Below are 14,472 nucleotides of genomic sequence, written 5' to 3'. Positions count from 1 at the left end.
AAGAAAAAAGATAACGTGCATCATAACTAGTCTCATGAGAGGCTAGATGATCCTTATATTAAACATTAGACGGGCATATTTGGGTACTTGAATGACAATAGGAAATTCACTATTTTTTGCGAAAGTTCAAGTGAGCACATTTTTTTCTAGTTAAATTAACACTCACCCAAGGAGAAAGTGAACTTTTTTTCCTTCGTTTTGGTTTACTTCACACCCCTGCCAGAATTCTGGTTTGTAGTGCATTCACATTTTCTACCTCTAGAGGGAGTAATGACACTAGAGAATAATAAAAGTCAAAAAGAAAACTTAAGATTTCAAGCACATTATATTGGTATTGAATTTAGATCAAATTACAGTGGGAGATCACCTTTTCTTTTTATAATAAAATGAAGACAACCTATCCATATGTAGGATTTTTTAAATGAGAGAAGAGACGGTGCTCCAAGATTTAGAAAGAGCAGAGGAGCAGAGGAGCAGAGGAGCGTTTAGAAGATCACAGCCACCTGAACTGATAAATGGGTTGTTGGGTTCTAAAAGTTTACGAATCTCCGCTGTTTGAGACTCAGCCTACATTCTTCTCATAGAAATGCCTATAGAGAACAGTTAAGTTCCCATCCAGGGAGATCTGTACTCTGGATAACATTTATGTTTAGGGTAGTTAAGCTGACTGTGGACTCAATACAAATATAAGTTATCTTATAATCTTTCCATATAAGTAACAAGTCTCATTGTTTTCAGGATCTAGTAAAATATTTTTCCAGGTCGCCTTTTTCCTCAGTCTCTTATTCCCTTCCTCTGTTTGGGAATGTTCATTCCAGGACATGTGTCCCTTGTTATGCAGACTCTCACTGTCAAACTCAGGCTCTTTGGAGGCAAGGTATATCTCACTCATTGAAATCACTGTAGATGGAGTGCGGGATTATTGTATATTTTCTGCCTGACGCCTGTATCTTGCTGTGTTTTCCTTCATTTCTTTCCTTTGACAGCCGTAGATTTGCAGCCGGTACTAGCTTTGGGTTTACCGTGCTTCCCAAACATGAGAACCTTCTCTTTTAAGTGGTAAATGTGCACAGTGTGGATAGAGGTTTGTGGATAGAGCAGAATGCTTAGTCTCCCCAAAGAAGCCACACAGCAACGATTGTCAGACACCGTGTTTGTATGAAAGCCCTGCGGGTGGAACGTCTAACAGGAGGTGTCCTGTCTCCCAGACAGACCTGGGAACAGAGAGAGGAGCGGCTCCTGGTCACTTTGATATAGTGCCTCCTTATCCTTGTTTTTTTTTTGTTTGTTTTTTTCATCCTTATCTTTGTTTGATTTCGTAACTCTTAAAATGTGATGACTCAGAAAAGTGAGAGCCTTTGTACTTTTCAAGTCAAGTTAATTTAAGTTACTTTTCCTTATAACTTGTTCATACCAGTACAGAGGGCAGGGCCACACTCAGCGTCATCCCTAAGGGCTGTGTTGAGAAAATTAACCAGGGCCTTCCTGGCACCTGTCTAGTAGGCATGCTCCACCCTTCCATGACTTCCCCGATACGCTTCATGATAACAGGCCAGATCGCACCTATTTTATTTCCTGATAGAGCAGGAAAATATTTACAAATTAACCCAACACTGTAGGTAAAACTTATCCTGCGATTATTTAAGTTGTATCTTTAAGTATAGAAATTGACATTAGATTTAATCCAGAGACATTTCTAGTCAGCAGAATTCTTGAGGCTCCCATCAGAGCCAATACATAGTGTCTAGGAAGTGTCACAGTCATCTCACTTCTAACGGTTTATTTTGTGAGATAGGGAGGGAGGACTTATTTATAGGGAACATTTCTAAAACTTACCATATAAAAGAATACAATTATATGCATTTGAATAGTTAAAACTATTTATAGATATGGAAACTATTAGGTAATTTTGTTATTTGGGGAAACACTTTAAATATAACAAAATTCGGCTCATTAGCATTTTTAGTGTTTGATTTTTGGCTGAATACAATAAAAGTTTACCACTAATTTCTTTGCAAATATTAGTTCTAAGCTATTATAGCAATCTGCTTATTCAATAAAAGGAAAATTGGGGCCTTACTAGTTTCTAAATATTAAGCTTGATAAGAAATTGGGTCAAATTGCTCTAAATGAAATTTCCATAGTAGAAATCTGGCCTGATGGCGGCACGTTCATGTAGCCAACACTATACCCATATGGTAAATGTGACAAAATCACCCCAACAGTTGGAGGTCCCTTAAACTCCAGGTGTGGACCCCAGAAGCAGGAGACAACAGAAAGAGGGCTGAGAGCTGGACTGGGCTTCCGGTACATGTGGGAGTAGTAACTCTGAAACTGCTTTCCCTGAAAATGCCCAGCCTTTAAAACTCAGGGCACTCATCCTACAGAATTACACTCATCCTGCAAAGGACTGTCCCCTGCATTTAGATACAACATAGGAGCCTTGTCATAGTGGCATGCGTACTTAGAGTTTGCAGCGTGCCCTGCGCGTTCCACTGGATCCTCATGACAGCTCTGCAGCGAGCAAGCCAGGTCATCGGCCTGCCCGCACTGACGCGTGAACGAGGCATGTGAGGCATTTGCTGGTCTTTCTCGTGGCGCAGTTAGTGCCTTCGTGTCTCCTGCTGACCAGGTCCTCGTTACCAGTCACAGAGTTGGCCACCATGAGAGCGGGAGCCGTGGACAGAAGTTGAGGTGACAAGAGAAGCGAAGGGAATTAGAATTTTTGCTGAATCGGTTGTTTCACTCCTGACTGGTGAGACGGACAACAGGGGGCTAACACTTCACCTCAGAATGACAGCTTGCTGCTGACCTTTATCTGCCACGGGGATCCTCTTCTCTCTTCCAGCCACCAGCACCCAGGTTTCTAGACCAGCTCTGTTCTTAGTGAAATTCACTGCTGAATCCTATGTTGCAATTCAGGATACAGCTGATCAGCTTGTAACGTTTATCAGCCAGCCTTTCCCTTGGAAAGTTTGCCGCTGGACAGTCAGAGCAGTATTATCCATTATCGTACGGCATGTACATTCGGTTTCTCGGGGGGGGCCTGTGAAGCTGGCCTCCTAAGGCTAATTGAGAAGGTTCAAATGCTTCTGAACCTAAGCTTATATTTCCTTCCCTCCTCCGGATAAGTTTTTCAATAAAGGATGCCACACACAGAGCTGTATACAAGTCCTGTGCCGTTAACCAGGGGCTTCCTTGTTCTCTAGTCTGTTGTGCTTTAGAGAACTTGTTGAATTTAAGAACAGTCTTCCTGTTTCCAGTACCTGTTCTGGTAACGGGTGAGGGACGAAGCTTAGTGAACTCTGGTTATTATAGCCTTCTCCTGAGAGATGGATGTAGGTGAGCTTTTGATGCCCAGGAGAATCTTTTTGACATGCCACCAGTGTGCTCCTGCTGACAGTGATGGCTTTTCAAAATCTTATTTGTCTTAATCAACAAATAAATATTTGAAGGAAGAGAGAAACAGAGAGGAAATAATGTCTGTGAGAGCCTGGGGTAGGATTCGAGTTATATGAAAAACAGCAAAAAATAAAAAATAAGATTTATTCACTTAAGCATAGAAATCTCACTTCTATTTGCCATGTGCAGAGATATGGAACTAATTTCAATAAATATGCATAAGTTTGAGTATTGCCTGGTTTTCCATTGATAAAAAATACTTTATTTCCCAGAGAACTGTTCATCAGAAATATTTTAGCCCAACCTCTATTTTTGTGAAGTTATTAGTTGGATGTAACAAAAGAAACTTAAGGACAAAAGGGAATTGTGGGTGAGACACTTGTCTGTTGGACATTAGGTTTCTTTTTTTTTTTAATTAATTTTTATTGGAGTATAGTTGATTTACAGTGTTGTGTTAGTTTCAGGTGTACAGCAAAGTGAATCATATACTTATATCCAGGCTTTTTTAGATTCTTTTCCCATACAGGTGATTACAGAGTGAGTACTGAGTAGAGTTCCCTGTACTATACAGTAGTCATTAGGTTTCTAGTCAGAGCCAATATTTCAGATGCTTTTCGCTTATGTCACTGTAATTGACAGAGATCTATAGGCCCCATAAAAAGTACTCTTCCTATTCACTTGGCGTAATTTGCTTCTAAGCAAGATTTTGCATGTTGCAGAAATAATCACTTCTCCAGTGTAGTAATAGGACATTTTTTTCAGTGTTCTAATTGTTCTATATCTTTCTTATAATAAGGTATTTATTATATATTTTTCCATGAGGATCCAGTTTAGAAATTATTTTCTCTCATTCAGTTACCATATATTTTTACTTTAAGTCAGTTTGCTTTTTTAAAAAAGTGCAATTTTGAATCTTCATTTAACTCTTAAATCTTCTAACGGTACCTTTTATTTCACTAAAGTTATCACCTGTATTGTGATCTCTACCCATGTCTCTTTTCCCCGTCCCCAAAGAACAGCCTTATTGCCTGACATGAAATCTAGTTGATGAGAGTTCATTTCTTAGTTCTAGTTCCAGCCCAAACAAATTGTGATTTCTTTTGGTAAATCTAGTATATTTAAGTACAATAGCAAAAATGTAGCGTGTCGTCCGGAGCTGCTGACTTCCCTCCCTCCTTCCTTTTCCTTTTCCTCTTCCTCTCCTTCTCCTTTCCCCTTTCCTCTCTCTTTCTCTCTCAATTTATTAAACTTTAAGAAAGGGGAAGAAACCAGATGACATTTTGTCAGTTAAACCTGCTAGTGAAAAATAAAGAGAGCTGGAAATTGATGGCATTAAGTTTGCTTGAAACAAAATATTATTTAATGGCTTGAACTACATAATTTTTAATCTTCCAACTCTAGAATTCTAACCTTAAAACATATGTACTTGTGAAAATATTAGAAAAGCTCAAAAAGGCTAAGGTTAGAAATTATTTTTAATTAGAACACTTAAAGTAACATATTAAGTTTGTTGTTTTTTAAAAATTTCTTTCTAAACACTAGATAGGCATTTTCAATACTTGTTTTAATTGTCCATCATCTGAGCTAGATGATTGTCCATCATCTGGGCTAGAATGTAAGATCCAGGAAGGCAACATTCTTTGGGTTTTTCTGTTGTTTCGTTTTGTTTTGCTACACTCCACTGCCTAGAACCAAAACCTTTAAGCTATTTATTCAGTAGTTGTTGAATAAGATATTTTATTTTATATAATAATTTATAAATAACTATTTTATAATAGACCTCAAAAACTCCCACGTAAGAGGTCTTCATTCCTTTTTCTATCCAAAGCACCCAAGTCCAGGCAACCCTACCTTCTCAGAGATTTGTTTTACTGTAATTCTATTTATGGCTTACAGGGTGCTCTTTTTAGAGAGATGGGTAGTATTCCTGTTTTTTAGGTTTAGGAAGCCAAACCTTGTCTTAACGGCTTTCTATACTGATGAGCAAATTATTGGCAGAACTGGTATGTAACTTTGCCTCTGATTGCTTTTCTCTGCCCTCCCTGTCCTGGCAGATTTTCGCTGCTGCTTCAGCTCTGCTTTGCTTCTCTTCACCCCACCTCTTCTCTCCTCCTTTCCTTCCTCTTCCTCTCTCCTTCCCTAACCCCACCCCCAGAGAAAACTTCTGCTTGCCAGTCTCACTTTCTTCAAATAAATCACTATTTAAAGGAATGGGAGAAATACTGCACTTAAGTTGTATCTTAACTCATAGAAAAATTACTGTGAAACAATTATATTTTAAATATACTAGGCAAAATGCCTTTTATTGGTTAAAGACAAATTCTTCATTTTGCCCTTCCTTGTGAAAACTCAGACTGACATAAAGATAGCAAAATAGAAAATAAAACACTTCTTCCTAAGAATTGCTGCTCTAGTTCTACTTGAATAATTATATGCCTCATTAGTAAACAGTGGGATGTATGTGAGCTTCTCATCCTTGTAACAGATACTGTGTTTCACTTCTGCTGTCATCTGTTCCTATTGGTGAAAACACAGCTGTCTCTTATGCCTCTCTTTGTGGGCCGGGTTGAAATTGACATTGTTACTGCCTTAGTGGGACAGCCTCTTTTTTTTTTTGTCTTTTAGTGTGTACTATAGAATGAGCTTTGCTTCTTCCCTATTTCTGTATCTGTGATGTTTTTCTAAGAGGAAGTTGAAATGCTTTAAAATACATACTCATTGGTGATGTACAATAAATCTTACCTTCCACTCAATGCTGGTGGAGCATGTGTAATACCACCGAGATTAGATCTCTCACCTCCAAACCAAACTAGACCGACAACACCTCTCTTTGCAAAACACGCAGATACAGTTTTGCCCATTACAGTGACATAATTACAGAGGTGGTGTCTCTGTCGTTCATGCCGGTCCCTGGTACCTGGGGAGCCCTGTCTCCAGCACCCCGTGTCTTCAGTTCTCTGAGTCCCCGGGCTTCCATGCGTTCCCTTCCCCTTCATCCTCGCTGCTGCCCTGGCAAACTGGTCTCTGGTGACGTAATCATGGGCAAGGAGGGAGTATATTTGCTAGTGACAGACCTGAGAGGTTGGATGAAGAAATGTTGGACCAGAACAAAACTTTTCTGTCTAAGAACTTCGGGCAAAGCATTGCTAATTTGAAGCATCCTTTTGAGGTTAAGTCTGTGGGGGTGGAGAGGGATGGTGCTTTCAGCTTCCAAATAACCGTGTTAGTCGCCATCTACGGTAGACCTCTAAAAGAGTGATGTATTTAACCACAATAAAAACGGGGGAGTGGGAGACTTAGAACTACACACACACAAAAGAGCAACAGGCGGAGGAGGTGATACAAGCTGGGAGAACAGCACCAGAACCCGCCTAGAGAAGTAAAAGGTGGAGGTGGTAGAGGCTGGAGCTCCCATGAAAGTCGGGCGGGGTCTGTCTTGCTCTCTGATGTATTCCATCTTAATAAATAAACCTGGTATTTGGGAACGATATGTTGATTTTCTGTTCCTCTAAGTTCTGTCACTTCTGGCATTGGAGAGATTAGGTCTTATACAATGACATAGCACTGAGGTCATACCCGTAATGTCAGAAGTGCCTGAAACAAGTATTTCTGCCACCACATACTGCATTAATACCCACCTGGAAAGTAATAGTGAACGTTTGGGATGCCTCCTTATTTGAAAGACTTAAATAAAGAGCCAGAGCTGTATTATTTGATAAAGCATCTGAATGAAAGATTTCTTTTGAAACCATGCTTATGTATGTGTGACTTTCTTCTGTTCCCTTTTTAGGTGGCGTCCTTGGCTGGGCCTGGAGGGCAAGTGGAAATAGAACAAAACTTTCTTAATAATAGATTGAAGACAATCACTGCTTATTTTGGGAAACTGATCCGCAGATCAACCTCTGAATCATAAGTGAGGTGACCAAAAGATCATAGTGGTCAGAACACTATTCACTTGGAATTTCTTCTCTGTGTTCACTGATACTTTGTACCCATAGTCAAGTGGGTATTTGTACCCCAATGCACTTTTTCCCCACGTTGATGCAGTGCCGTCCGGAATTTGCTTTTAAACATCCATTTATTTTATAAAGTTAGTGTTTCTTAAGTTTCTATTGAAAAAAATGTGAAATATATTTTGTAATATAGAAGTTTATATTCCTTTTCTATTAAAATGGCAGTGAAAGGAAGAAGAATATGTGTTGTGTAACTCTTCATCCAAAAGGTGTGTTCAGTCATTTTTAAAGTAGGTCAAAATTCAGGGACAGGGGACTCTTTCGCCACAGGGGATCTGGGATCTTTATCTCGTAATAATATGGGCATATTAAGCATGGTTTTGGCTGTGATAGAGCTGGGGGATTGAAATAAACTGGAAAATTTCCGGTAAGTATTAGAAAAAAATAACTGTTAAATAAAAAACAACTTTGTTGGAGAATGGAGCAGTGCTAACTTTAGTCTCTTGAAACTTTACCAAGTTTGCCTGATTGCCCTGCAATACCGCAGCAGTTGAACTGATCGTTAAGGATGAAATTAATTTCTTATTATTTAATTTGCAACATCAAAATCTGTCGATGTTCTAGGTTCTTATACTTTTTCATCAGGTAGGATTAGTGTCTAAACCGTAAACTTGTCACCACTTTTTAAATAATGGCAGTGTTGGTCATAAACAGCTCTATACGTGGCCCTCAGCACTAGAATATGCCTACTTAGCCACTTGGGGTGGGAGATGGAAGGGTAAAAGCAGATTTCCAAAATCACCAATTATTTTTTAGTTTTTGTCATTTAACCTTTCATGCATATGCTTTTTTCCACAATACATTTTCTTGTATATTGTTAACATTAAAACTAATTTGTCTTCCTGAACATATGTGACCGTGTATAAGTAGAACAGGAAGCCTAACCAAGGTTAAAATATTCCTGCCCTCTCATGGCACAGATATAGCTGACTTATAAAATGACTCATTTACATATTAGTAGTGCTCAAAAGAACCTTATCTACTAAGCAACCCCCGTGTCCAAATAAAATCTTCCCGAGAAGCCAAATCATGTTCTAGTCCAACTCGGTTTTATTTTCTTGTTGAATTATAAAACTTTTTAAAGACACTTTTATAAAAGTGAATATGTATTCCAACAGTTTAAATACAAAGTGAACACAGAACCCTCACCTTACCATCTGCCCCTGCCTTGAGCCCTTCCTCTCCATCCCCATCTCCCACACTTCCACTCCTTTTCCCAAAGGCAACCGCTACTGACACTTTGGTGTATATCCTTTAAGACACTTCTCTGCAGTATAAGCTTGTGCATACACAGTGGGTTGGGGTGGGATTGGATTATATTATTTTGGCATTTGAGTTTTGTTTTTAATTTAATGTCTTACAGATTTTTCCACATCAATACGTATACATCTTCTAACAATCACATAATATAAATCTATGAGAATTTCTTTAACCGTTACCCAACTCTGAACACTTACATTGTTCCCAGTTTTTGCAATTGCAGGTAGTACTATGGTGTATATTTTTAAGTAGAGTAGATTCCTAGAAGTGGAGTTTTTAAGTCAAAGTTCATGCTTATTTTTTTCTTTAATGTATCATGTCAGGTTGCCCTCCAAAAATGTATATTCTCACTAGCTATGCATGAAAGGGGCCGGTTTTCCCCACAGCCTCAAAAACATAGCGTATTTTTTCACTTCTTACTGTTACCAATCTGAACAAACAATAAACTTATTTTAATTTGCATGTCCTTATTACTAGTAAGGTGTGAACAATTTTTCATATATTACCCAAATTGCACATGTTAGGCATCTAATGTTGTCACCAAATGAATAGCTAACTGCTACATCATTTTCTATCAAGTGAACTAACACTTCTCCATTAATTTGTTTTTTGTCTTTCAATAAAACTTCATCATTTTAATTGTATAAATCTTACATTTTTTTGCCAAGTTTGTTGCTTGATATTTCACACCTTTTGTTTGATTTTGAATGGGGTCTTTTTTGTTGTTACATTTTCTAACAGGTGTGCTGTATGTATGTAACAGTGCTTTTAATTTCTTCCTTACATCCAGTCACCTTACAGAACTCTTTTTAATAGTTCTAATAGCTTTTCAGTTACTTCACTTTGATTTTCTAAATAGGCAGTCGTGACATCTGCGTGAGTCGTTCTCTTTGCCAATGTGTATACCTCTTAATTCTTATTCTTTTCCTATTGCATTGGTTAGGACGCCAGGAATGTTATGATAATGGCATTTTTTTACTTGCTTTTTATCTTACAATGAAAGATTAGAAGCATTTCTTTTGAATGTTATTGCAGCTTGCATTAAAATTAAAGATACTGCTTTTCTTTCCTAGAGTTTTTTGTTCATATTTAATCTAATAAAGTACTAAATTACTTTTGAAATTTCCAGTTATTCAACCATATCTGCATTTTATCTTTAAATCCTGCTCTATCATAATGTATTATTTTAGTTCACTACTGGATTTCACTTGAAGAGTTTACTTTGTTTTGTCTTGTTTATGTTTGTTTTTTGTGTACCTTGCTTGGTTTGGGTGTCAGAGTTAGACTATTCAGGCAGAATGCTCTGGAAAGTGTTTTATTTTTTGTGTGTGCTAAATAACATTAATCTTTTCATTCGGGTTTTTAAAAAATGTCTTGATAAGTTTTTTTTTTTAACTTATAATTCCCTGGAAAACATCCATTTACTTAGATGTTGGTTTATGGTTTATTGATATAAAGTTAGTACATTTTCTCATATTTGCTTTCATTCCTTTTTTTTTTTTTAATGTTTATTTGGTTGCATCAGGTCTCAGTTGTGGCAGGCGGGCTCCTTAGTTGCGTTGCTTGCATTCTTTAACTTTTCATTTTTTGTAATTACTGTCATAAAAAGGTTGAAAAACTAGCCCAAAAAATTTTCATATACTGTTTACTCTTCTTCCCAAATGTGAATATCTTATCTCAGACTCTTCATAAATGGACCCAGACAATTCTGGAGGAAATAGCAGAGGAATCTAAGGCAACATGAAATGCTCCCGTAGCCCTAGGGGTTAGGTCACATCCTAACCAGCCAGAGGCAAGACTTTAGCCCGGCCAATGCTTCCCAACCTGCAGACAGTTGTCTGCTACCATGATGATGCTGCCACATCTGTGTCAGTATGTGCTGTTAGTTCTTTATTAACTCAGCTAATTTTTTAAAACAAAATTTATTTGAAAAAGAATTTCAAATACCACCATAAATGAAAGATCACCATGCCTTTATGTATTAATATTTTCAAAGTTCATCCACTTACTTTCTAAATGCTACGTACCTGAGAAGCAGTGGAATGGATCGTGAGCGTGAAGACGATGAAGAGCCATTCTGTCCCTCAGGGAGCTGGCAAGTGTGACGTGGCCTGCTTGCTGTGCTGTGAAAGGCCGCCCTCTGGACAGCAGGGGGACACACAGGAGTTTTCCAGGTTAACCAGTTGGGACAAGACATTCCAAGAAAGGAAACAGCATCTAGAAGGCGCGAAGGCAAAAGAATGACGAGTATGTTTAGGCTTCGGCGAATGTCAGACTCCTGGAGAAGCTGCTGAAGAGTGAGCCAGCGTCCTGTGCCGAGCGAGGGCGCACCGGCTGCTCTCCGAAAACAGCGCTGGCCTCGATTCTTGACGCGCTGGGTACCAGCGACTGCAGCTTCCGAGCAGTGATGCATGTAAACGGCCTCTCAAGAAGCGGCAGCAACTGGAATGGTGCATGAAAACAACTAAGTTTCTATCGGTGGCAGAGCACAGGCACTGCCAGAAGCGTGCTCTTGTGCGATGTTTGCCGTGCGCGTTCGCAGGCCGCCTGAGTGCGCTCCGTGGTCCCGGGGAGGAGGCTTCTCCCACAGTCAGTGATGTGCACCCGGGCCGTGAGTGAGGGCCGCGGGGAGAGGCAGACCTGAGAGGTGTAGGAAGCAGAGCCCGCAGGGCGTCACCGCTCACTCGCTCCTCCCGATGGGCGCTCAGCTCCCAGAGTCCCTGTAAGACACAACCGTCTTTTTTCTGCACCAGAGAAGTGGGTTAATTCCCCAGCTTTGAATGGGGAAGGCGTTCTGTGACCGAGCAAGGTGCCTAGTGGAAATGCTGGAGAATATCGGTGGGAATCATCTGGAGCCACACCGTGGATAGATACATGCTCAGTAGAAATATGAGAGCCATAAGTGTAACTGTAAAATTTCTAGCAGCCACGTTTAGAAGAAGAAACAAAAGGGGGGTGGAGTGGATTGGGAGATTGGGGTTGACATACACGCACCACTACGTGTAAAATAGATAACTAATGAGAACCTGCTGTAGAGCACAGGGAGCTTTACGCAGTGTCTGTGGTGACCTCAATGGGAAGGAAACCCAGAGAAGAGGGGATATATGTATACATATAGCTGATTCACTTTGCTGCACAGTAGGAACTGACACAACATTATAAAGCGATTATACTCCAGGGCTTCCCCGGTGGCGCGGTGGTTAAGAATCCGCCTGCCAGTGCAGGGGATGCGGGTTCGAGCCCTGGTCCGGGAAGATCCCACATGCCGTGGAGCAACTAAGCCCGTGCGCCACAACTACTGAGCCCGTGCGCCACAACTACTGAGCCCGTGCGCCACAACTACTGAGCCCGTGCGCCACAACTACTGAGCCCGTGCGCCACAACTACTGAGCCCACGTGCCACAACTACTGAAGCCTGCACGCCTAGAGCCCGTGCTCTGCAACAAGAGAAGCCACCGCAACGAGAAGCCCACACACCGCAACCAAGAGTAGTCCCCGCTCGCCGCAACTAAAGCCCGCGCACAGCAACGAAGACCCAACACAGCCAAAAATAAATTAATTTTTTCAAAAGCAATTATACTCCAAAAAAACCTAGATTACAAATTCCTCAAAAAACAAAAATAAATAAATAAATAAAAGGTAGAAACAAACAGGTGAAGTTAACTTTAATAGTATGTTTAACTATATTGAAAATATTATTTGAACTTGTAAATGATATAAAAAATTAATGAGACAGTTTACCTTTCTTCTTACTAAGTTTTCAACATCCAGTGTGTATTTAAACTTACAGTACATCTCAGTCTCTACCAGCTACACTTCAAGCATTCAGTAGCCACATGTGGCTGGTTGCTAGTGGCGCCTGTCTCAACAGTGCAGATCTAGATTTCTGGAGAACAAAAAGAACACTTCTTTTCCATTGTGAGGCTTCTGGCCCCTTATAATTCATTCTAAAATGCTTAGGAATTTATAGATTTCATCCTTAGGTGACAGGGAGCCATAGGACTTTAAGCTGGAAAGTGAAATGACTAGACTTGCATTTGTCAGCACAGGACATGACACTGTGAAAGTCTTCCTCCTTCCAACTAGAAACACAAAGATCAGTCTTTTACAGTATTTCAGATAAGCAAGTACTCAGCAAGTCCTAAATTAACGTTGTTCTTGTTTGATTGGCCCAACTGAAGTATATTCAAGATTTTGTTAATCCTTTAGATAATTAAGAATTATATAACTGAGATTAAAAATAGTAAATGTATGCACTGAAGGTTTTTGTTGTACTGTTTCAGCCACTTGTTCCTGAGCCTAGACTGCCTGTGGATCTTGGATGAATTTCAATTCTTTCATGCCTGATAGCCTCTCCCTGGGAGGTAATGATTCCAAGAGACGTGGACCTGCATTCTGGGAAACCCCTTCTAAGGGACAGGAGAACCATTAACTCTATTTTAAGACATATGCTTTCTTCATTCAAATTCATTTCTTTAAATGATTTTTCTAATAAATAAATAGAAAAAAAGCATCTGCCCGTTAATTTACATGAGGAAATGCAAACACAAAAAACAGATTTATTCCCTAATTATCATTTATTAAACAAATAAGAGTGCCAGGGACTGCTAGACTTTGGGGCTTCATAGCACCAATCAGTGCAGGCTTAAGATGACAGTTTACAGCTCATCAGTTAGCAGTTTAAAAATAGTAACAGCCAATGCTAGGCTGTTAGGATAAAATAGTTCCCTCATTCACTGGCTGTTCAACTTTAGCGCCTTCTGCAGAAGCAGTGGAATGGAATCTGAGGAACTCCAATCTGGGTCTTTTAAACCCAGAACCAACACTCAGTTCCTGAAGTGGAGTCAAGGGTCTCAAGTCAGCACTTGAATTAAAAATCCCTACACAAGTCAGTCCATGATAAGGGCAAGGTGGACTTGGAGTGTTTAATTTAAGCTCTGCCTTGAAATTCCCTAAATTGCTCTGTGAAGTACAGTGTCCATGGCTTTGTGTCAATAACCCATGCGCTATCACAGAGGATATTATTAGTGGCTACCAACCTACCTGTCATTCCTAAAGGGTCCTGAATTTCCCTGCCATGGTTTGTGTTGATGGCCCCTCGGCCCTGTTCTCAGGGTGGGCCCTGCGTAGCCAGAGCTAATCAGTATAGTCCCATCTGCCCCGTCACAGCAACTGGATCAGAAGTGTACACACAACCTAAGTCACTTCAATCAGCAGGAACGTAGGGCTTGCTGTATATCAGTGAGAAGATGTCAATAAATAAGAAGCTCTAGCCCTCGGGGTAGAGCAACCATCTCACTGCCAGGGCTAAACCACGGCCAAGCATCTCTGGGCCCAGAGGCACCTGAAAGCACATGGCCGATGAGCTCTACATTAGTACTGAGTTCCACTGCATCAGCTTTGTTTCCTTGCAACTGAAAGCACCCTAACACAGAGTGGCCGTCGAGACTTGATCCATAAGGCTGTGCCTGTCGGCAGCGAAGACCAAGAAACAACTAGCTGGGGCGGCTTTAACTGCTTCTGCCGTCAGCTGGAAGGAGTCCAGAAAAACATGATTAAAAAAATAAATGAGAGCTTCCCTCATGGCGCAGTGGTTGAGAGCCCGCCTGCCGATGCAGGGGACCTGGGTTCGTGCCCCGGTCCGGGAGGATCCCACGTGCCGCGGAGCGGCTGGGCCCGTGAGCCATGGCCGCTGAGCCTGCGCGTCCGGAGCCTGTGCTCCGCAACGGGAGAGGCCACAACAGTGAGAGGCCCGCGAATCGCAAACAAACAAACAAAACAAAATAAAAAACAATAA

The 14,472-nt window shown here is 40.4% G+C and overlaps 1 protein-coding gene across 1 annotated transcript in view; it reads left to right on the top strand.

Moving 5' to 3' along the window:
• Positions 1-14,212, top strand: part of TGS1 (trimethylguanosine synthase 1) — a 42,047-nt gene extending 27,835 nt beyond the window's left edge. Inside the window, 2 exon segments of the mRNA XM_089899152.1 lie at positions 7,193-7,320; positions 12,959-14,212. The gene's annotated coding sequence lies outside the window, so the exon portion shown is untranslated.
• The last annotated feature ends 260 nt before the right edge of the window (positions 14,213-14,472 follow it).

This window comes from Delphinapterus leucas, chromosome 17 (assembly GCF_059928025.1).
Source record: "Delphinapterus leucas isolate spDelLeu-1000000601 "Yukka" chromosome 17, BTC_Dleu_Yukka2, whole genome shotgun sequence".
Classification (NCBI taxonomy): Eukaryota; Metazoa; Chordata; class Mammalia; order Artiodactyla; family Monodontidae; genus Delphinapterus; species Delphinapterus leucas.
Note: the sequence above shows the minus strand (reverse complement) of the source record. Positions and strands in the feature narration are given on the sequence as shown.